Source organism: Microplitis mediator, chromosome 5, assembly GCF_029852145.1.
Source record: "Microplitis mediator isolate UGA2020A chromosome 5, iyMicMedi2.1, whole genome shotgun sequence".
Lineage (NCBI taxonomy): Eukaryota > Metazoa > Arthropoda > Insecta > Hymenoptera > Braconidae > Microplitis > Microplitis mediator.
The window spans coordinates 10952624-10975218 of NC_079973.1; the positions used below are offsets into that span (position 1 = coordinate 10952624).

The window sequence follows — 22595 nt, forward strand, 5'->3', positions numbered from 1 at the left end:
TGATTGAGTATGCGATTTAAAATAACAATCATCCAAGTACTGAGTAATAAATAAAATTTGGTCATTATTAACATTTAGTATTTTTTGAACCTTGTAACTATTATAATTTCTGATGGTAACTGTTACCATCTGGATTGTAAATATAACTATATATTTAGAATAATAATAATAATTAACTCTAGTTAACGTACAGGATTGTAAGAATTATTATAAATATGGTGAGTATTACAATCTAGATGATTTATACAATCATCTAGATAATATTCACTACTATCGGATTGATGGTAGAAATTTTACCACAACTAGATAGTAGTTTCTATTATTCAATTTTCTGAGTGTATATTATTTTTCAAGACAATACACTGTACACTGTAAAAAAAATTGTTTGAATTTTCAAAGATTGTATATAACGCAATAAACACATACATTTGTGCTTGAAATTTCATTACCAATTTCATATAGAATTTAAAATACACGTTTTTGAATTTTCAAATTAACACTTTAGATTTTCAAATACTTTTTTTTGAATTTTCAAATAAGTATTATGAAATTTCAAATAGAATTTTTAAAATTCAATATATTTTTTAGAATTTTCAATACTTGCTTTGAAAATTCAAAAATCAAGTATAAATTTTAAGTACGTTTATTAAAATTCATATTTTTTTTCTTAATTTTGAATACCAGCTTGATTATTAAATTACGTATATTAAAATCAAACCTTTTTTTTATTGAAAATACAATTCAAATATCTAGTTATGAAAATTCAATTACTTTTGTATTGTAATTTTCAAATTATTTTTAACAGTGTACAAATTTTTTTGGACCCGGTGTAGTATAAATGTCTCGGTGTTAAATTTAGGCGGTGTGAATTAAAAATTTTTACACCGTCAAGCGTGTAAATGTGTAATTTATGATATTTTTGCGGTAAGAAAATTAATCATAAAAATATTTATATATTCGATATAATATTTTCATAAATAAAATTAATGTAGTTATTGATTAAGTAGTTGAAAATATTCAATGATCGTTTGTTGCTCATTAATCAAAATTACAACGAGTAACACGGAATGGTGTAAAAAAAGTAGATTACACCGTGGAAAATTTACACCGAGATAAGTTTACACCGTTATTTCACACTACACGGCCGCAAAGTTCTTCGGGTCCATTTTTACACCGAAATTTTTTACACTGTATACTGCATTTAATTTATTCATGTAACTGTACATATATTTGTAATTAAATACACTAGTAAATAAATCATATATTAAAGAAACTTCACAAAAAGTATTTTTTTTTTTTTTCTATAATTTACCTCTTTAAATTATAGTAAACAGTAAACAAAAAATTGCACAAGATAAATACATAAATGTTGTAATTATATCAGAAATTATACTTGTAAAAGAAAAAAAAAATTGTTGGTAATAGACGCTACTGTTGTTAATAACCGTGAAACGAGAACATTTCGCGATTCATCGACGATTCCTATCTCTATTGCTGTACGTACGTACGCGGGACCGAGTAGTCTTGGCATGCCAGTATGCACGTTGACTCAATGATCACGAGCAAGAGAGACAGAAAACAAGAAACTGCATCAAGACCCCCACTTGGTATATAATGCATCTCCCGGTCGCAGATCGTATAGTGTCCACGAAGGTGCACGACGTGAATGCTACAAATCACCATTACTCGATGTATATCTCCGTGCTATGTAATTATACCTATAGCGCCAAGCGTCGGATAATGGCTCAATTCTGATGCACGTGCACACAACGATAACCATAATATACCTTTAACTTATAATGTTAAAATCACAAATAAAATTTATAAATTAAGGTAAAAGACTCATTACTCGCTCACTTTCCATTGGAGTGAGATTAAACCGCTTAATACAAACTGGTAAAGAGAAAAAAAGTCACTTTTTTTATGGTTATTTTTAACATACAGAACAAATAAGATTTCTTGGTGCAAAAAATTTTTACTCGTCCCAAGAAAATTTTTAATTGCTCGAAGAAATTTTTCGCAGTAAGAATTACAAACGAAAATTTTCTTGAGACAAGAATAAATTTTCTTGAGTCAAGAAAAATCTTTTTGAACCAAGTAAAAATTTTTTGATGCGAAAATACATTTTTTTGAGCCAAGAAAAATCTTCTTGAGGAAAGAAAAAATTTTTTGAAGCAAGAAAAGATTTTCTTGAGCCAAGAAAAATCTTTTTGAAGCAAGAAAAATCTTCTTGAAGAAAGAAAAAATTTTCATAAATCAAGAAAAATTTTTTTGAGGCAAGAATAAATTTTCTCGAGCCAAGAAAGTCTTCTTGAGTCGAGAAAAAATTTTTTTGAGCCAAGAAAAATCTTTTTGAACCAAGAAAAAATTTTTGAAGGCGAGAATAAATTTTTTTGAGCCTAAAAAAATCTTCTTGAAGAAAGAAAAAATTTTCTTAAACCAAGAAGAAATTTTTTGAGACAAGAAAAAATTCTCTTAAGCCAAGAGATGTTTTCTTGATCCACGAAATCCTTTTTCTGTGTCGTTTTAAAAATTAATAAATTTTTAATATTTAACAATAATGTTGATAATTAATTAATTTTTTAAATAAGATCGATGAGTGGACCCATAGTCACTCCCTGAAAGTTGTGATGTGCCATCACTCGACTAACACATGGCTCTTTACTCGCTCAAAGACAATATCAATTGAACCATCATAAGATTATTCATTTGGAAAATAATTTATAAAATATGTCACTTTATCTCATTTTCACAGATTTAAAATATATATTGAATAACATATAATTTTAACAATTATTAAAGAATTTAACGTAACCTAAATTTAATCTAACGAACGTTAAAGTAAAAAATAGCCGGCTTTGCGCGACTTTGAAACCAGTCAATTAAAATTTTTAATAAACAATAAAATACTTCAATACCTCATATTCTAATATGTAGATTCACAAATAATTTATCAATAATTTTTTTGCTTGGAAATTTTTTTCAAAAATAATGAAAACGCATTATTGAGTTAAAATGAGCGACTAATGGCACTGATCAAGTTTAGGGTCTTTTACCTTACAGAAAAAAAATCACAAATAACATTATGTAATTGATTTTTTCGCACAGAATCACCTGTCCGATTGCATAACATCGCCTATCCCGCATATGTCACGATACTAAAATAAAAAAAAAAAAAAAAAAAACAAAATGACCTAGTCTGGGTTCGGATAGCGTACCTACTATCGTTATGAGAAAGCGAGACAGAAATATTGGGGTTCCCTCGTCAAGTATCATTTTCCCTTCTTCTTCCATATCCAAGTGCTATTCCCGCCATTAACAACGCCCTTGCATATAAATTGTGTACTGTCACTGTGTGCGCTTGACTCCGCGCGTGTTTAGTCAGATCTATCTTCGTTAGATCCACGTGTTCGCTCTCAGCGGTTCTCACTCACTCTCACACAAATACTTTGTTCCTGCTTGCTCATCTTTCTCTATCATTCTCTTACACAGGTAACCAGTAGTTTATTATTCTGCCTTCTCTCTCTCACTCTTACAATAACAATTGTCGTAGTTTTGTCTCTCTCTCTTTCCCACTCAGTCAGACTCTCGACCGGACAGAGCCGAGGCCGAAGTTGGCTGCTGTCGCGGGGGCCGTGTGTGGGGGACATTGCCAAGGGGTCATGGGGGAAAAGGGAGTGCGCGACAAGCACGAGGAGCCCAGAGCAGCGGCACGACGTATAGCGGAGGCAGCGCCGCGTGGCGGCTTATGGTGGGGACTATCGGCCGTAAACCATTCGTGGTGAACATTTAACTCACGTATTGCCATCCGACAAGTTTGCTTTGGCCCGCGAGAGAGCGTAACGCGAACGTAGACGGCGACAACGACGACGACGAGGAGCGGGGTGACGTCGAATTTATTCGACCAAAACTATTGTTTTTATCTTTATAATTATTTATGTTTATTGCTCTCTTGCCTTTCGTGTCTTCTATATCTCGCTAATCATTTTTTCACTCTAACTTCGCTGTTTGCTGTCATTCTCTTAACATTTTTACTTAAACCGTGCGAGAGACTCCATTGGATGTTATAATTTACTCGATAAATCAAAGTAATTACGGAGTAATCAGGAAAGTTTATACGCAACACAAAAATACTCATCATTGGACACTGGAGCCAACTCCAAAACAACCAGAGTACCAGCAACAAGAGGCTGTCAATCATCACTGGGTCATGACGAGAAAGGAATGGAAATGTCTACTCTCGCTATAAGTTTTCCATCTTCATTGAACCATCGGTTTCGTCATAAAAGGGTAAGTCTGCAAACATGTTCAATATCGTGCTTAGTCCTCACGAAACTCAGGGTTCGATTATTGCGATAGACAGTCAAATTTTGTAGAAACGCATTAGTGGTTAATAGTCGATTGATTACAAAACTCATGTGTCTGTCATTTGCATTCGATGTACTCCCGCCAAAAAGCCGACGACTATACTCCGTCGGAGAGCACATGCAAGACGGGTCTAAATCGCGGTATGACTCCGACTTAAAGTCAGCTGTTATCTCGGTTCTTGTTTATTATGATCGCGACGTCGGATAGAAAAGTGTTGGAATAGATAATCAGTTTCTGAATGCATGTAGGAAATAAAAACTCTAATGAATTCTCACTACTAAGCACGTGCTCCGGAAAATAAGGAAATAAACTATATTATAGTTTAAATCGTTTATGAGTAAAAAAGTTGTGTAAGCTCACAATAGTATATAAAATGATTTGTCGAGACAAAAAGGCCGTTCCCGGGTTGAAAAATTTGATGTTTTTCAAATCAAATCAAAATTTTGAATTGTTATTGTTCAGTTTTATTTGTTGTTTGTTTTTCATTGACGTGAAGTTTAATCGAATTTTGCCGGCACTATTCCTTATTTAGACTGTTTTCAATTTTAGTCTAGTTTTGGTTACCTCGAGACCAATTTCAAACTTTTTTGTAGCCTGTTTTTGATCGTCGAGATCAAAAACAGCTTAAAATTTTTATCAAATTTTGAAGACAGATCAAAAATAGACCAATCAGTCCAAATACAGTCTAGTTAGACGAAAATTAGATCAAATTTTCAAATCCGGGTTCGGCAGTATTTTTTTAGTTGAACCGTTAAAAGTTATAACAATAGTAAGCATTATTCAAAATTCATAATATGAAGTTTGACTCACAGTAGTTTGAATATATAATTCAAATATAAGCGTTGATTTGAATGACTAAAGTAAAATATTAACAGTTAGGGTAGAAGTACCATTTGTGGCCACTGTTCCATTTTTGGATATTCAATACTTTATTTTGAATAATGAAACCGTATTAAAAAAAATTGCATTGCAATATTGTGATAAAAATATCTTCAAACACATTTTAAATAATTAGTTATGTTGTTGCGTATTTTACAAATTATTTTATTCAAAATTTTTAAGTGGCTAAAATTGGCCCTGAAGTGGCCAAAAACGGTACTTCTACCCTACATCTAGACAAATTAACAAAAACAAAAATTTAAAAATTTCAAACACTCACTACTTCTAAACTTATTGACCGAATTATCTTATTTTTGAACTCGATCAAGATAACCACCCAAAAATTAAGTATCTAAAGTTTGATCGCGATCCGTTAGTTATTGTGGCTAGTATCCGAGTGACAACATGAGTTAGATCCCATATGTATAGGGAATGGGAGGCAATTTGGGACACCCCCAAAGTATTCAAAAAACAGTTCATTTTTGAAATCAAAAATCACTTTTGTAAATATAATTAAGCATTATTTTGAATTTTTTCTGTTAATCTTTTTCAAAAATTGGAGGTGTCAGTCTAAAATTTTATATGACTTTCATTTTATGATACTTAAGTAACCTACCCACTCTATATTTAAACTTTTGAACAAATGGTATTTTTGGAACCTAGAGTTATAATCAACTGAGGCAAAATTTTTCGAAAAATCCACCATGAGGACAAATAGAAAAGTTAGATCTATGAAATGTGAAGTCTGAAAAATAAGTTGATACTCCAAGGTATAGGTGTCGTTTTTGGGCACTTAATCACCATTTTTGGATACTTGAACAATTGAAGTAACAAAATTCACCAAAGACGCAATGAAAATTAATTTTCAAAATGTGTACTGAGATACTTTTATCGCACTGTTACAACCGGAATTTCATTTAATAATTAAAGCGAAGTATTAAATGTCCAAAAATGGAGCAGTGACCAAAAATGGTCTACCTTATTCATAATGATTGCAGGAGATAAAAATCTTGTAAGAAATGAAAAAAATTATTAAACAGCTCTGATAGAATAGTCACAGGAAGTGTTATATAGTCTGACGGAGGCCATAAATAAGGATGCGACGGTCGACGGCACTGCAAGCGATGATAACCGTTTCTATGCCCCTTTTTCGTGGCCATCATTTCATCCTCTCGCTATATATATATTTATAAATAAATATTTACTTACCTATGATAGATTCATCGCGTACTTTACTCTGAAATACAGGCGAATACCTTAAATTGTATTGCTTCTTATAACAATTTAATTATGGCTCATAAAATAAATCATCGAGAGCGTTAATATTTACAGTACTCATACATCATTAATATATTTATCGATAACATTCCTGAGGTATAATTAAAAATTCAAAGTTAACTGCAGATTTAAAATAACTCTGCTTCGTTATTTATTGCAGGTGAAATTCTTTGTTTGTATTCACGTTTTTTTTTGATCCGCGATTTAAAAAGTAACATTAATAAAAAATATAAAGCTTACAATTACTAAATGTAATAAAATATATGCTAGTACAGAAGATATTTTCCAAGTATCACGGTATAAGTAGTGAGATGGGTTTAGCGCCTACGGCCAGCACGGAACGGCCATTTCTCATATCAGTTTAGTCCGACACTTTAGAGAAGTTGCTCGTGAACCCTGGGGGTGTCACACCGTCACCCAATGTCTTTGCAACCCATCCCCGTCTCATTTTATCCACCCTTGCAATACCTTTCATCCTAAAGTAACTTCATGATTCAATCCTTCCTCTCAACTACCTTTAAACGCTGTTTTTTTATTCTCTACTTCTTTAGTAGTCCATATCTATTATTATGAGTTAAGTGAAGCCTTAAACTTTAAAAAAAAATTTACAATACAGTAACTTTCGAGATTCACAATGAACTTTTTTAAAAGCTCGTGAAAATGAAACCTAAGGATCACATGCGATTTTTAATCGTTTTTTTACAGCACAGAAAAAAAAGATTTCTTGGTGCAAAAAAAGTTTTCTCATCTTAAGAAAATTTTTTATATTAGAAATTGAAAATGAAAATTTTTTGGAGCGAGAAAAAAATTTTTTTGGACTCGAGAAAACTTTTTTTAGTTCTAAGAAAATTTTTGCATTAGGAATTGAAAACGAAAATTTCCTTGAGGTGAGAAAAAATTTTCTTGGAGCGAAAAAAATTTTCTTGAGCCAAGAAAAAACCGTTTCTAATTCTAAGAAAATTTTGACATTAGGAATTGAAAACGAAAATTTTCTTGGGGCGAAAAAAAATTTTCTTGGCTCGAGAAAATTTTTTCTTATACTAAAAAAATTTGTATTTTCATTTCATTGTGAAAAATTTTTCTTGCGCTAAAAAATTCTTTTTTCTGTGCATATGAGTGTAAAAAATTTTATTCTGGGAAAACTTGGGGCAAACTGAGACACTATTTTTATTACAAAAAAATTAATTTAAAAAAAAAACTCTAATTGCAGTGGAAAAGATAGGATCATTTCGTACATCTGAATAGTGCAGGAAATTTAAAATTTTCAGTAAAAAAAAATTTTTTTCAAATCATAAATTTTTTTATTGCAGTCAAATTGGCCGATATTTAAATTCTTTCGATTCATTAACTCAGTGATCAAAATAACTTTTAGTTCTAGATCAGGTACAAAAAATTTTAGAAAACTTTTTTTTTTCAATTGTTGCCGATTTGATCTCAAATTCAAATTTTTTCAATTCCCAATAAAATAAATTAGTAAAAAAAAAGTGTTGTTTTGATTCAAAATTAAAATGAGGCCGCATTATTCAGACTTATCAACTTACCCCATTTTTTTATAAACTATAACTAAGCATTTTTAGCCATAAAAAATTTTTTTTAATTAAAAATAGTTAATCATTGTCTTGGTGTCCTTTAATAATTTAATAGGACATAAATAAAAATATTCAGGTTAATCTGGACGTACAGATTGTTTAAGCGGGTTTTTCATATAAAGGTAAAAAAAATTTTCGTAGCTATTTATCAAAAGTGCACTATTTTCGTTATGCGCGTAACGTCTTTAATCATAATTAATTAGAGGCGCAGTGCTGTGGTCGTTGCGGAACGCATGCATAAACGTACTGCAGTGGCGAAAAATTTATGCAACCCATCTCTGAATCACATGTTTTTATGTGTATGTCTATGCTATTGAGAATTGCAGCTTACATATTTATATACATTTGTATATATACATATAAAACTCGTTTAAAAAACCTCTATTTCTCATATTCGCATTAAAAAAAAAAAAAAATCACTTTATTATTGATGAACTCTTGTTAAATTCGAATAAATAAAGAACAGCGGAAATTAAATTGAGTTTTAACGAAAATTTTATAGATATTATGTAGTGGCAACGATTCGTCACGCCACAGAACGATCTCGTGGATTTACGTTACTCGAGCCGGGACTAAGTTTAAATCTCTCTACCCAGGGACCACTAATTATCGTAAATTTATAGTTCATGGCTCTGGATAACGTTTCATTGATCCCACTTTCATCGTACGAGCTAGATTTAAAAAAAAAAAAATTGGGTATAGTAAAACACGTGACCGAAAGTTTTCAGTTATCGTAATTAAAATTGTCATATTTATTTATTGTATAGTCGAAAATCGGTACTGATAATAATTTATAGCGAAAAAAAATTTTTTCAATTTTCAAAAATCGAAAAAAAATAGTAATTATGGAAGGCCTACCGGACCGGGCTTCAAAGTTGCAGAATGGATAGAAGTTTAAGATAAAAATTTTTCAAGAAAATCGAAGGATACTCACAGTTTTAAAATCACAGTTGAAAATTAAAAATTCAAAAATCTTGATTAAAAACATTTCGTATATTTGTTTTGTATTTTTTTCTGTGAAGGCCATCTAAAAACGGAAATTTTGAAAAAAAAACCAGTGAATTTCGACCATTATTACGAAAGTTATGACCAAAAAACCATAAAAAAAGCGGTTTTTTTTGAAAATTCGATATTTTTTGAACCATTGATCAAAAAAATCTCAAAATTTACCAGGAAGCCTCTTTTGAAGAATACTAAAAAATACCAAAAAATTAAGAAAGTCGGGCCGCATGAAAATATCATATACTAAAAATATATGTTACAGATATAAATATATATGACAATACATGGAATCTTATATAGAACTGTATAGATTTTGGCTGATTTTATTATATTTCTATATATGTTTCCTCTTATATGATTTCATATATATCCATATTACTTCAATATATTATTAATATATTAGAAAACTTATGATTTGAATGTATTCAAAAATAAACGTTATTTATACATGGAAACAAATAAGAATACATATATAATTCATCATTATATGGCACGATATATGTACCATGTATTTAACTTTATAAATTTTTGTATATTTTTCGATATATGGAACCATATAAGTCTCCCCATATATGTAAGAATAAATCAAATCTATTCTTTTCTGTCTTCCTCTCTCTGTTACAAGATTCAAACATTGTGTTCAGAATATATATATATGTGCTAGCTTACAAATTTACATATATAATTATCAATATTTGTAATACATATATGTGCTAACTTATAAGTTTACATATATGATTATAAATATATATAATACATCTATTAACTTATAAACTTACGTATACAATTAATTATATTAAAACTTACTATATTATATATATAAGAAAATATATATCGTTTTTGGCCACTTATATGGTCTCATATTGATTATATATTTTTCCATATATATTTATCATATATGGTATTTTCATGCGGGAAATTACTGTAACCACTGTAAATTTTACTATGACCATAGTAATTTTTGTCACATGTCTTTCCAAATTCCGTCAGGTGGCCAACATTGTCCGGCTTAACTATGGCACCATAGCTCTTCAGATTAGAACAATTTCTCCCTGAACTTTATAAAAGTATGATAAATTATTCGAAAATATTTGATTAGAGTAAATAACATTTATTTGTATCGAGTCATAAAATTATATTAAATATCGATCGGAATGTCATATATAACATTTATTTAATGCTGAAGTATTTCTATTACGAATTGATGTTATAATTTATAGTTTCCAATTTATGTGATACATATATATAAAAAAAAAAAAAAAAAAAATTGGAATACATCTGTAAAAGAATTGTAGAAAAAAACCAAAAAACTATATATATGTTACAATCTATCACGGCTAACAAATTATTTGGTCGTTGACTGAATATAAAATGAATTTAAAAGTGATAAAAGCAACTCGTTGGGTGAGTCAATTGGACAATTCGTTTAGTAGGTCTACCACGAAAAATCGGTCATTTCGGAAATCGTTTACGACACAGTGATCCCACCCTGTTGTTGAAAATTGAGTATCTCCGTTATATGTAGGGGTTGACGAACGAGGGAACAGGAGAAATACCGAGACATGAAACGATGGCGATGACGCGGCACCGGTCCCGTTTGTTCGCTCAGCGTAGTGAGTTAGTTTTACGAGTATTTAAATGCGTTATTCCCACCGCCATAATGGCATGTTCGCCGTCGGATCACTTTAGGTATCTACGGATGCTTTACATCTTCTCGTTTTAATAATTTTCAAAATCATTTCTAATGATAGCAAACTGACGACTTGTTTATTATTTATTTATTTATTTATTTTTTCTATTATTTATGGATCTAATTAATATCCCGGATTTCATATTTATTTTTATTTTTATGAGTACATAAAACTTATCTTAATGGCTGAGATAGAAATTTTTGCTCTTGTTAAGTAGAGATCACATTACGATATTAATTACACGATATTTTATTTTATGTCTGAAAACCAAACAAATTATTGGAGAGAAATAAAGAAATAATAGGGGGGGGGGGGGTGCTTAAGGAAATACTTGATTTTTGGGAACTCAAATACGTCAAATTTTCTCTTTTTTAAGGATATTCAAAGTGAATAAAAAAAATTTTCAGCTGTCGTTGAAAAAAATTTTCATTTTTTTGCGGGCAAAATGGGTACCCTCTAAAAAAAAGGAAAAAGAAAATTTTTGGAAATTAAATAAATTTGGTTGATTTAAATTTTCTTATATCCTGTATGAAAAAACAATATATGGTTAAAATATATAAAATCATATATGTTTGCAACAAAAAAATATATGATATATTATATTGTATATTATAAAAAATCATATAGAGATTTTGGCCGATTAAATATAAAATTATATACAGTAGTAAATATATGTATTCCATATATGTAACTTATGTGTTTTTTATATTAAGCTATATATACATTTACATTTATCTTATAATATATTGTATTGATATATTTCCTTTTGTATTCAAAAAATATAAAATTTTTATATGAAATGAAATATATGGTAGCATATAATTTATATTATATATGGCACCATATATTTTCTTTGTTATATTTAAGCATATATTTTATTCGGTGTTTGTATATATATATATATGGGTATATATATTCGCTTCAAATTAACTAATTTTGAAAATTTCAACTGCAATTTAAAGAGTATATTAATATTCAGATCTAATTTGATTGGAGTTGGTCACACGAATAAGAAACTTTTTTTTCCATACACAATCTAAATATATGTTTTTATATATGATCAGAATATATTTTTCGTATATGACAGAAATATAGTTTTCGTATATGACAAGAATATATATTTTCATATATGATAAAAATATATTTTTTGTACATGATTGACATATATATTTTATATATGCTAAAGATATACGGACTCGTATATGATGAATATTATACTTTTTAATACAAAAAAAATATATCAGAAAATATAGTTAAATTGGCCACATATATTTTCTGATGTTTATCATATATTTTTACATATGTTTTGACCATATATGTTATTTTCATACAGGAACTTTACATAAAGAAAAATTACATTTCACATAATTATCAAAGTGACTTTGGAATTTTTACAAAACAAATTTTTTTTTTTTCAATTTTGGGCGTATCCCGTTTCTTCCGCCTCCGCCCTATATTTTTTATGAGTTGTAAAAATTCTACATAAAATAGGAAATTTCTAATAATGTATTATGAGATGAGATGTGGAACGCAAATTTATACGATGTTGCACTATAAATATATAAATTTATTTATATTCATGTATATAAGATCTAAACGTTTTACTTCCATTTGAATACATTGAAGTAACTTTTTAAAGACTTATAAATAGGGACGTCCCTAAGGACGGAAACGCCTGTTTTTAACCCGGTGGCTTGTAACATTCGCGATTGGTCTGAAATTGACTTGTTTTGAGGGGTTAATACAAGTAGAATGTAACTTAAGTTTTTATGCAAGTCTTTGAAAATACATTTTTTTTTTCGCTCTCAAAATTTGATGACTAGAGAATTACTCGGGTAAGATTTATATGAATTTTTCTTCTTTCAAGTGTTTAAATACCCAGGGGTAAAACGGATCTGAAAACTGAGCACGTGAAATTTAATAGAGTTTTGCCTGTACTATTCCTTATTCGGACTATTGTCAGTTTTGTTTTCCCTAATTTTGAATCTGGTTTTGCTCGCCACCAGACCAACATCAGCCTCTTTCTGCCTATCACTTTAAATTAATTTTTGATCGTCTTTAGATCAAAAAGAGACCAATTAGTCCAAATATGGTCTAGTTAGACTAAAATTAGATCAAATCTTTCAACCTAGGCGAAACCATTAATCGATCCAATAGCTTTTACTTTTGGCATAAATAAAAAATTACCATTCCACAAGTAAAAGATACGAACGCTAAGTAATTTTTAATTTGTAATACTACTTTTTACCTATGGAATAGTAATTTTTTACTTTTGGCAAAAGTAAAAGCTATTGGATCCCATCAGTAGTTTTGGGTCACTTTCCACAAAGAAATTTTTGCCTACCGACATTAAGAATTAAATTCAATCTCATAATGTATTAAAATAATTTTATCTAAAATTGCATCAGTTTTGTAGATAGAAAGTTCTTTTCGTAGTAAATATATTTTTCATATTGATTTATCGTCATATTTAAATTGTAGATACAACTAACAATGAGTATTTTGGCCAAAAATTCTTAGCTAAACGCTTCACACAAAATTTGCGCAAAAAATTACAGCGATTTGAAACAAGAAATATTTATTTATTTGCTAACTTCAGTAGGCGAATGTCGACACTAATTATCATGAGCTGTAATAAATTAGGATTAGAAATTATTTAAAATATTTTCTAATACGATAAATCTAGTAAACTTAAGTTTGCGCATATTTCACACTTAAGTGAGTAATCAAAATTGGTAATATATTTTAACAAACAAAAATTTTAGAAAAATTGTGACACCGATTCAATTACGAGACTCAAAAGCACAAGAACAATTATCACAGTAGTTCGGAAAATTGATTTGGTGACACGTATGTTAGGAAAATGAACTTCATAAAATACCTGCAGAGGTATTTTACGGTATTATTTTTTATCTAAACGATAATAAAGACAATCCTTCATCAAATCAGAGCGAATTGCCATCAGAGGTTGCGTAACAACATATCCGCGGACAAAATATCCACAGACAAAATAACCACACGACAAAATATCCGTGGAAATAGTATCCGATGAATAAAATATCTACGGACAGAATATCCTGAAAATTGACGTCAATTGAATTTTTTTACGGATATTTTGTCTACAGATTTTTTGTCCGCGTATATTTTGTCAATGGATATTTTTTTGGGGGTATTTTGTCGCGGATATCTTAGCGTGTCACCGTCATCAGAGATTGTAAATATGTATATTTCATAACGTACTAATATGAGTGCACAAACATCATTAATATGAAATGAAGTGCATAAGACGAATGTTATCCGACGGGAGAGAATGGCAATACCAGCCAAAGGCACTCATTGACTCAGTTTTTGAAAAGATTCAATTTAGTGCTGTCACAATCAAATCGCAATTCTTAAATAATCGGTTCATATACAAGGGTTATGATAATCGTAACATATATTCGAGATTATTTTCGTCAATAACCATGGCAAACTTTTAATGAAAGTGTATATAAGTTGACTAACTTATGTATCGACAAGAGCAGGGTACAACAAAACGCCCAAGCGTCATTAATTTTTATGGTTCTCGAGCATCTAATACCGACAGCTTTTATCTAAAGTTGATCAAATCTGAACACAAAAAACACGAAGAGACAACACCAAAATAATGAACTGTAATAACTACAGCACAAATTCAATTGTGAACTACATTAATTACTTATATCTTTTTTAAAACGAAGTAGTGAATAGTATTCCAGTCTCTGAATATTTATTGAGACAAGGTCCTATGATTGAATCAATAGTAAACTGGGGGCTATTCATGAATTGAATACTCACTGATTGGAGTCTTTTTTACTGATTCATATTAAAAAAGTACGAATTGTAAAAACTGCTGTTCCGAATCTCAAAATTTCTGAAATGAACTCTTCTTTGTGTTGATCTTCAAATCAGACAAAGTGTTTTTAATAAAGCATCACTTCTCTGTGATTGTAGTAACAGTAAATAATAGTATATTGTGTGACAAAAGATGAAACAAAACGATTTTAGACCAGGGTGAAGTTAGCTAACATCATCCGCGATGAAATCGTGTTTCATCCCGTGTCACACATTGCTGCATTGGAAATTGAAGTTTCAGTCAGAATCAAATTAATTTCAGACCATTGGTGTGATCTACCATCAACGTAAGCGTAGATTGTAATTTGCAATTAATGATTGAGCAGAAACTATAAATACCATTCATTATTGACACTCATTTTTATAAAACTTAATCACAGTCAGAACTGTCATTTACGTGAATAAAGTGAATGGTCTGAATTGACTATTAAACAAATAAAGTATCAGAGTTTAAATTACCGATGCCTTTAGTCAGCGGGCAGAAACATAATTTGTTCCTTTTCAAGGGACGAAAGACATGTTTCTGCCCACTGAATGATCATTCGAAAGCATTCGCAATTTACGGATTTGTTAATATTTCGTCTGGCCGTAGACACCCCGGGTTGAAAAATTTGATCTAATTTTAGTATAACTAGAGTGTTTTTGAACTAATTAGTCCTTGATTGAATTAGTTGATCTGTTTTCAAAATTTTAAGCTGTTTCTGATCTAAAGATCAAATTTTTCGACCCGGGACTGAAACTTGAAGTTTTGATGTTGGTATCATAAAAACGCATTTTTAAATACGCGGTTTTTTTTACTACTGAAGAGTTTAAGATCAATAAAAAACAACTAAATATTTAATAGTATATAAAAATTATTCAATAAAAACTTGAAGAAATGTAAAGAACGCTACTCTCAACGATTAGATCACTTTCTGCTATAAGACTTAACGACTGCAGCATGGAGGATTCTTATACCGTTATGTTCTAACGCACCGCGGGTCGTGCAGTTTTTGTAAAAATGTTTTTTTTTTTTACAACTGTCGTAATTTACGACGGGTTTCATGGTCAGGGACTGAGCTCCGTACAAGTTTTATTTACCTGATGTTTAGTTCGGTCGACCGGATGAAAAATACAGGTGACGCGATTAAGCCTCGACCTTGCTCTCAAAACGTTTTTCGCACCTTCTTTTCTTACATTTAAATACGAATGACCAAAATATCACGATAGCAAGATTGCTCCGGAATTTCTTTTTTATGTTTCTTGTGTTCGAAAACATTTCTTTTGAAGTTGAAATGTTTACGTGAATAATTTTCTCGTTTCCGATGCAAGCAAAAGATTTATCGAACTAAAAAAACAGAATGACCTAAAATAAGAATTAAACTTGAAGAAAAAAAAATTTTTGATTCGTTTAATTTTTTTTCTGTGTATTAAATTTTTGAACCCGGGTCAAAAAAATGACTTAAATTTGACTTTTTTAACTTAAATGAATACTATCCGGGTCGAAAAATTTGATCTGATTTTAGTCTAATTGGACTATTTGATCTGTTGTTGATCTTATATAAAAATTTTAAGTTGTTTTTGATCTGTTGTTTTGAAAAACAATTGCGTTACGGGCAGACAAAACTAGATTAATTCTTGACCTTTAAAAAATTTTAGTTCTGAAAATTGCAAGGACTAAACTAGATTAAATCATGGATTTGTAATATTTTCATTTATGAGCAATATTTATAAAAAATATATTAAGTTACAGAATTGATTATGTTTTGTTTACTATTTATTTAGTGTCTTTTGTTTAAAAATGTCGGCAATTAATGAAAGTTTGACAGCTTTATGTTTTAGTTGTCTTGACTGAATATTTATAGTATTGAATAAAAGTAATAAAATAACTCTTAAAATGTCAAGAAATTTTCCTTATTTACTGGATAAAATCGAAAATATTTTGGCATTAGAAACCATCAAAATTCTTGACATCTTATTACGGAAGCGCATTAGCATGTTTCAAATATCAAGAAAATTTAAATAAATTTATGAATCTTTATTGTTATTATTATTTATATTTGTAAAAAGTCCTGTTTTTAATCTAAAAGCGATTAAAAACAGACTAAAAATTATAGTAAATAAAGTCTGTTTTTGTCCTTAAAAACAATTGAACACAGACCAAGAATGATAGTAAAAAAGTCTGTTTTTAGTCTAAACGCGATTTAAAACATACTAAATATTATATGGAAATAAGTCTGATATTGGCCTGAATAAGGAATAGTACGGGCAAAAACAGATTAAATTCTTATATAAAGTAAATACGATTTATAAACTTAAATCCAAGAAAAAAATATTTGAATTTGTCATTTATTTTAAAACAGATCTAATTTTTTGACCCGGGTGATTAAATAAATAACAGAAAACTAACTTTTCACTCGATTGTGATAAAATGAGCTGATTAGCGCGATGATAAACTACACAATAATATCTTCAAGAGGGCCGCTTTGCCCCTTCCTCTTGTACACGATAATTGTCGTGATAATTGAATTTATGTTTATGATATGAAGTAAACGTCATGCATAACATTTATAGTGTCATAAAAAGCATTAATATTCTCTGTAATTGATGTCATTAAATGCGCTGCAAGATTTATTTTCTCACATTTAAAGTTATAAGTGTATTACTTTCATTTTCTACATACAGTTAATTAAAGTGAAAAATTATATTGGATAATTTTTCATAATACTTCTTAACATATCAGTAACACGTTGATTAATGGAATTGATGGATACAAATATATGAGTTTGTGCTACTGTTCATGTATAAACATGGCTATACATAGAAGTATGAAGTATAGCATATATATATTAGTTGAGTAAATTTGTGTTATTCAAAAGTACATCTGAATATATCGCTACGTCATTCCACATTTCAGGTTATTCTTGATTTATCAGTTCAAGTTGCAAAAATATGCACATTATTTCTTTTTTCTTTGATGTTACTTCTGACTAAAATTACGTGCTTAGTTTACCAGATCAGTTTGAACAGGACATAGGTGGCCAATGATGTCATCAAGGAGCGCCACAACATACAGTAAAGGTCCTTTTTAACTTTACTGCTTAGCTATATAGATCCTGGGTATCTGATGTTACACTAAGATTGTGATACTAAAGTTACTATTCAGTTCTAACTTTTGTTTTATTGCTTGATTATGCATATTATCAACCAGAATATCAGTTCCGTTAACAGGAAAAACACTCACGTTGATATAATTATAAATACATTTTTACTCGACTTAAGAAAATTTTTCCTTGCACTAAGAAATTTTTGCATTGTGAATTTAAAATACAAATTTTCTTGGGGCGAGAAAAAATTTTTTTGAGCCAAGAAAAAACCTTTTGAGGCGAGAAAAATTTCTTGCGTTAAGAAATTTTACTAGTTCTAAGAAAATTTTTGTTTTCATCACCAAGAAAATATGTTTTTTGTTGAAAATTAAAAACAAACATTTTCTTGAGTTAAGAAAAAATTTTCTTGCGTCAAGGGTGAATTTTTTTGAATCAAGAAAATTTTTTCTCGTTTCAAGAAAATTTTCATTTGCCCCGAATAAATTTTTTTGTTACAAATTAAAAAAAATATTTCTTGGCGCAAGAAATTTTGCTCTACGAAATGAAGAAAATAATTTTCTTAAGTCAAGAAAAAATTTCTCGGTGCGAAGCATAAAATATAAAATTTGAGAAAACATTTCATCTCTATCATATATTTATGAATATATATACCTTAAAAATATGTTTGAAAAGTTTTTTTACTTATTTAATAATTTAAAAAAATTATAAAGATATATTAAAATTGTTGACCATAAATTTTGAAAGAAAAAAAAAAAGATTCCTAACCTAAAAAAAGGTGCAAATAATTCTCCCATCTCTGGTCTTATAAATAAAAAGGAAATAAATCAAATAATTTTCATGCAAACAAAGTTTAGAGACAAGAATTTTTTTTCTTTTTTACGGATACTAAAGGTAGCAAAAAATAACTTATTTTTTATCTTAATAAAAATTACAAGGTTAAAAAAAAATAGAATGTGTTCAGTTGATTTATGAATGATTCATTATATTAATCATTGAATCATACATACATCGATATAGTCGATTATTATCTATCTAAAAATACCAATCCATAATAAATCGAATGTTTTTATTCTTAATAAATATGACCACGGCTTATTTTCATTTAAATGAAATGTTCACGCCAATTTATGTTATCAGTCAATGTGTCTACGTTTAGATCTCATTAGCAATAAAATATTGTTGATGTTAATTAATATATAAATGTATGTATCAATAAAGAAGACCGGGGCATGACGGATCACCTTCAAAATTTTTTTTTTCCATAGTTTCGATTTATGAGTTTGATGTAATTCACAAATTTCCACTTCGATAAAAATAACTTTTGGTTGAAGAAAAATGAAAAATTTTGAGAACGAGCATTGGCTCCAAAAGGTGAATTTTTTTTTGTCATACACTTCGATAAATTATCAAAGATAAGTTCAATAAAGATAAAATTTAAGGATACAGTCATTTGAAAAAAAAAAACGAAAAAAAAAATTCTCATTTTTTTGAAGAGGTCCATCGTGTCCCGGAATAATTTTTTCTTAATCACGGGAATATTATGACGGATTTCTTCGAGTAGATCAAAACAACTTGTACCCAGTGCTTAATTGCCACAAAAAATAATTAGCGACTCAGTTGGTCCGTCGAGCCCCTTCCCTTCTTCAATCTTATCAACAATCGGCAATTCTAAATCATTATTTGTGTTTCAAACCTAAGTTAAAATCACGTTAGATTAACGGGATTCGACCAGGAAGTAGAACCACTTATTTATTCCGCGTTGTTTTCCTCTATTTCGGTTTTATTAAGTGTTGAATAAAAATTTATAAACACGCATACAACGAATTAATTAATCCTATCAAAACTATCGCTCAGAGATAAAAAAAGTGTTAAGACTTTTTTTTATTAAATTCAACTTATTTGCTCAGAGATTATATACTGAATGATAATTTCTTGATATAAATATATAATGTTACCCTCATCACTATACATACATATATATCACCGTACTGTTTTTACAAAGTTACGATTATTTGTTGAACTTGCGTAATAACGATATAAAAATTACTTATTGTAACGACCCACGACCACATGATAAAAATAAACGAGTTCTTATGTCAGAAAATTATTTTTTTTTTCTTCTATTCCCTACATTGGGTGTATGGTAACGCGATAAAAGCTGCTAGAAGATAACAAACGTGAAATGAATGCTCATCATAAGGAAAAGAATACGATGACGACATTGGCGTAGACTATGCAGTTCTAGAAGTGCAATTGTATACAAGTTACGTTAAGCTTTTGTATAAGACGGCGAGGTTCCAATATCTCTCTTACGCAAATCGTTTTCTATAATTTTTTTTCTTTGTCTCCACTGTACTTACGCATGCCCGTTTCATTCGACGATCCTTAATTAAGCGTTCAAGAGATGAAACTGGTTTTCGATATCTTGCGTCCACCTTGGTGTGCACGCTGCTCTTTCACGACTGCCTCTATAGCCTATTAATGTCTGATTTCTTATGGAGGCGGTACATACAGAGTTAACTGACAGACTACTAGAATAATGTGTTGGATAAAATATTTAATATTGCAAACAATAACTATATTATACACAGGAAAAGCAGTATATCAAAATTTATATGCAATATATCAATTGCATAATATTTAAGATAATTGGTCAAATTTGGCTCCGCTCAAACTTTAAAAATGATAACATCTATAATTAAATTCACTCCATTTGTTTAGTTCGACTGCGGATCGATTTAAATCAAGTTAATTTTCTCATAATTACAAAAAATTGTTGTTTTGTCAAATTAACTAGATCAATAATTAATTTTCCATAGTGATATAATTTAGTTATTGCTATAGAATGGACGGTGAGATGTAGAAAAGCAAACTCCTGTGTAAAAAAAATTCGTTCCAAAAAAATTCCGCATGGGGAACTTCTAAACATGAGACAGATTAGAACTTCGAATGAAACTTTTTTGGAACATTAGTAATTTTGATGGTAAAAACAAAGTTTCTATGAGCGAATTTAGAGATAAAAAAGGACGTTTTTGGAATTTCATATGGACATTCCAAAAAACTTCCGTAATCACCACTTTTGACCTTTTTCGGATGCTAGAAAAGACGTTCCAAAAATATTTTAAAATGGTCCAAAAATCGTTACTTGACAACCCATTACAGAATTAAAATAGACGTTCCAAAAACATTCCAAAAAAGTTCCAAAATCACCACTTTTGACTTTTTTATGGACTAAAAAAGGCATTCCAAGACATTCCAAAATCACTACTTTTGCATCTTTTGTAGACTAAAGACGTTCTAGAAACATGCTATAATAGTTCAAAAATTATTACTTTTGAATTTTTTATAGAACTTAAAAAAACGTCCATAAAAAATTCCAAAAAAGTTCCAAGAACGTCCTTTTTTGACTCTAAATTTTCTCATAAAATTTTTTTTTACTATCAAAATTACTAACGTTCCAAAAAAGTTCCATTTGAAGTTCTAATCTGTCTCATGTTTAGAAGTTCCACATGCGGAACTTTTCTGGAATCTTTTGGGAACAAATTTTTTTCACACGGGACTTGCATGGAATAAGATTCAATTGACATACTTCAGTTATTAAGGAGCTTCAGATAACTCACTTTTAGGTCTAGTCGTGAGTTTTTCTTATCTTGTATTGTTTAAAAAGCGCTATATTTGAATCAAAAGGATTTAATAAGGAAAGACTTGTGTATTCTAGAGCCTAGTCTGCGTAGAGGTGAAGTCCGTCAGGATTCCCTCGTTTTGCCGGGATGTCATAGTGCTAAGTATGATAAGTCATTTATCATATCAGCAATAAGAATTTGGAATCAAATCCTGATTATTGTACTGCAAAGCGTACAACAGGATTTTGTCATGTTGTTTCCACAGGACTGCGTCCTGTTGCAGCGCCTAATTTGTTATTTCCGTGTAGAGAATATGCAAGCATTTGAACAAATACTATGTTATGTTCAACTTAAAATTGTCAATATTCCAAGTCTATGCGGTTACAGCAGACACGTGTCGTTAACGAATAATAGAGAACTTGAACTTGAATGAACGTCAAGCTCGATAGTTTTTTTATCTTGTCAAATTAAAAACACGTGTCTGCTATTGTAGAGATGTATACCAAAGATGTTTATAATCTTGCGTGCTTCTGCTAAAAACTACTTTTGGACTTGTTCCATTTTAACTCGACTATAACTAATTACAACCTGTAGTTATAATATAACAATTAATCTAGATCTTTACACGATAAGCGAATATCATATGCACTAAATGCTAAATTAAAACATTTGTTTTTATAACTATCATAAATTTTGCTCGTTGCAGACATTATTAATGAAAAAAAATGGATTACGTTCCGCTTATGAGTTTTCTCTACAGCTTTGATAGTATACTTATTATTTACAAACAAATAAACTTTGTAATCATTATGTTTATTCGATTACCGATCCCATCTCGTAATTGCACTTAACTTATAATTATTTTATTTTGATTACTAACTGAAAGTTATTTATTCCTCTTAATTTATTTTATAATGTCGGTAAAATTAAGCGAGAAAGTTAATCTTATTTTTTAAACTATTGAAGTACGAGATGCATTAATCCATTTTAGATCAAAATTAACTTTTTTTTGGTAGTTTTTCGATGAATAATTTTTGGTGAAAAAAATTCCTCTAATTTGACTTGTACTTTGAGTTTAAATGTGAGTTTTAATTATTTTCAGTTCTTATCTAATTATCGAGTATTGTTGCATTTTTGTTGGAGCTTTAAATAGACGTCAAATTTTTGACGCTGGTTTTTTTGGTTTTTGAAACTGTCTCAAAAATC

At 29.5% G+C, this 22595-nt stretch overlaps 1 protein-coding gene across 1 annotated transcript in view; it reads left to right on the forward strand.

The window, feature by feature from the left end:
• Positions 1 to 3813: 3813 nt before the first annotated feature.
• Positions 3814 to 22595, forward strand: part of LOC130667638 (homeotic protein antennapedia-like) — a 193115-nt gene continuing 174333 nt past the window's right edge. The window contains exon 1 of the mRNA XM_057469369.1: positions 3814 to 4290. The gene's annotated coding sequence lies outside the window, so the exon portion shown is untranslated. The remainder of the gene's footprint in view (positions 4291 to 22595) is intronic.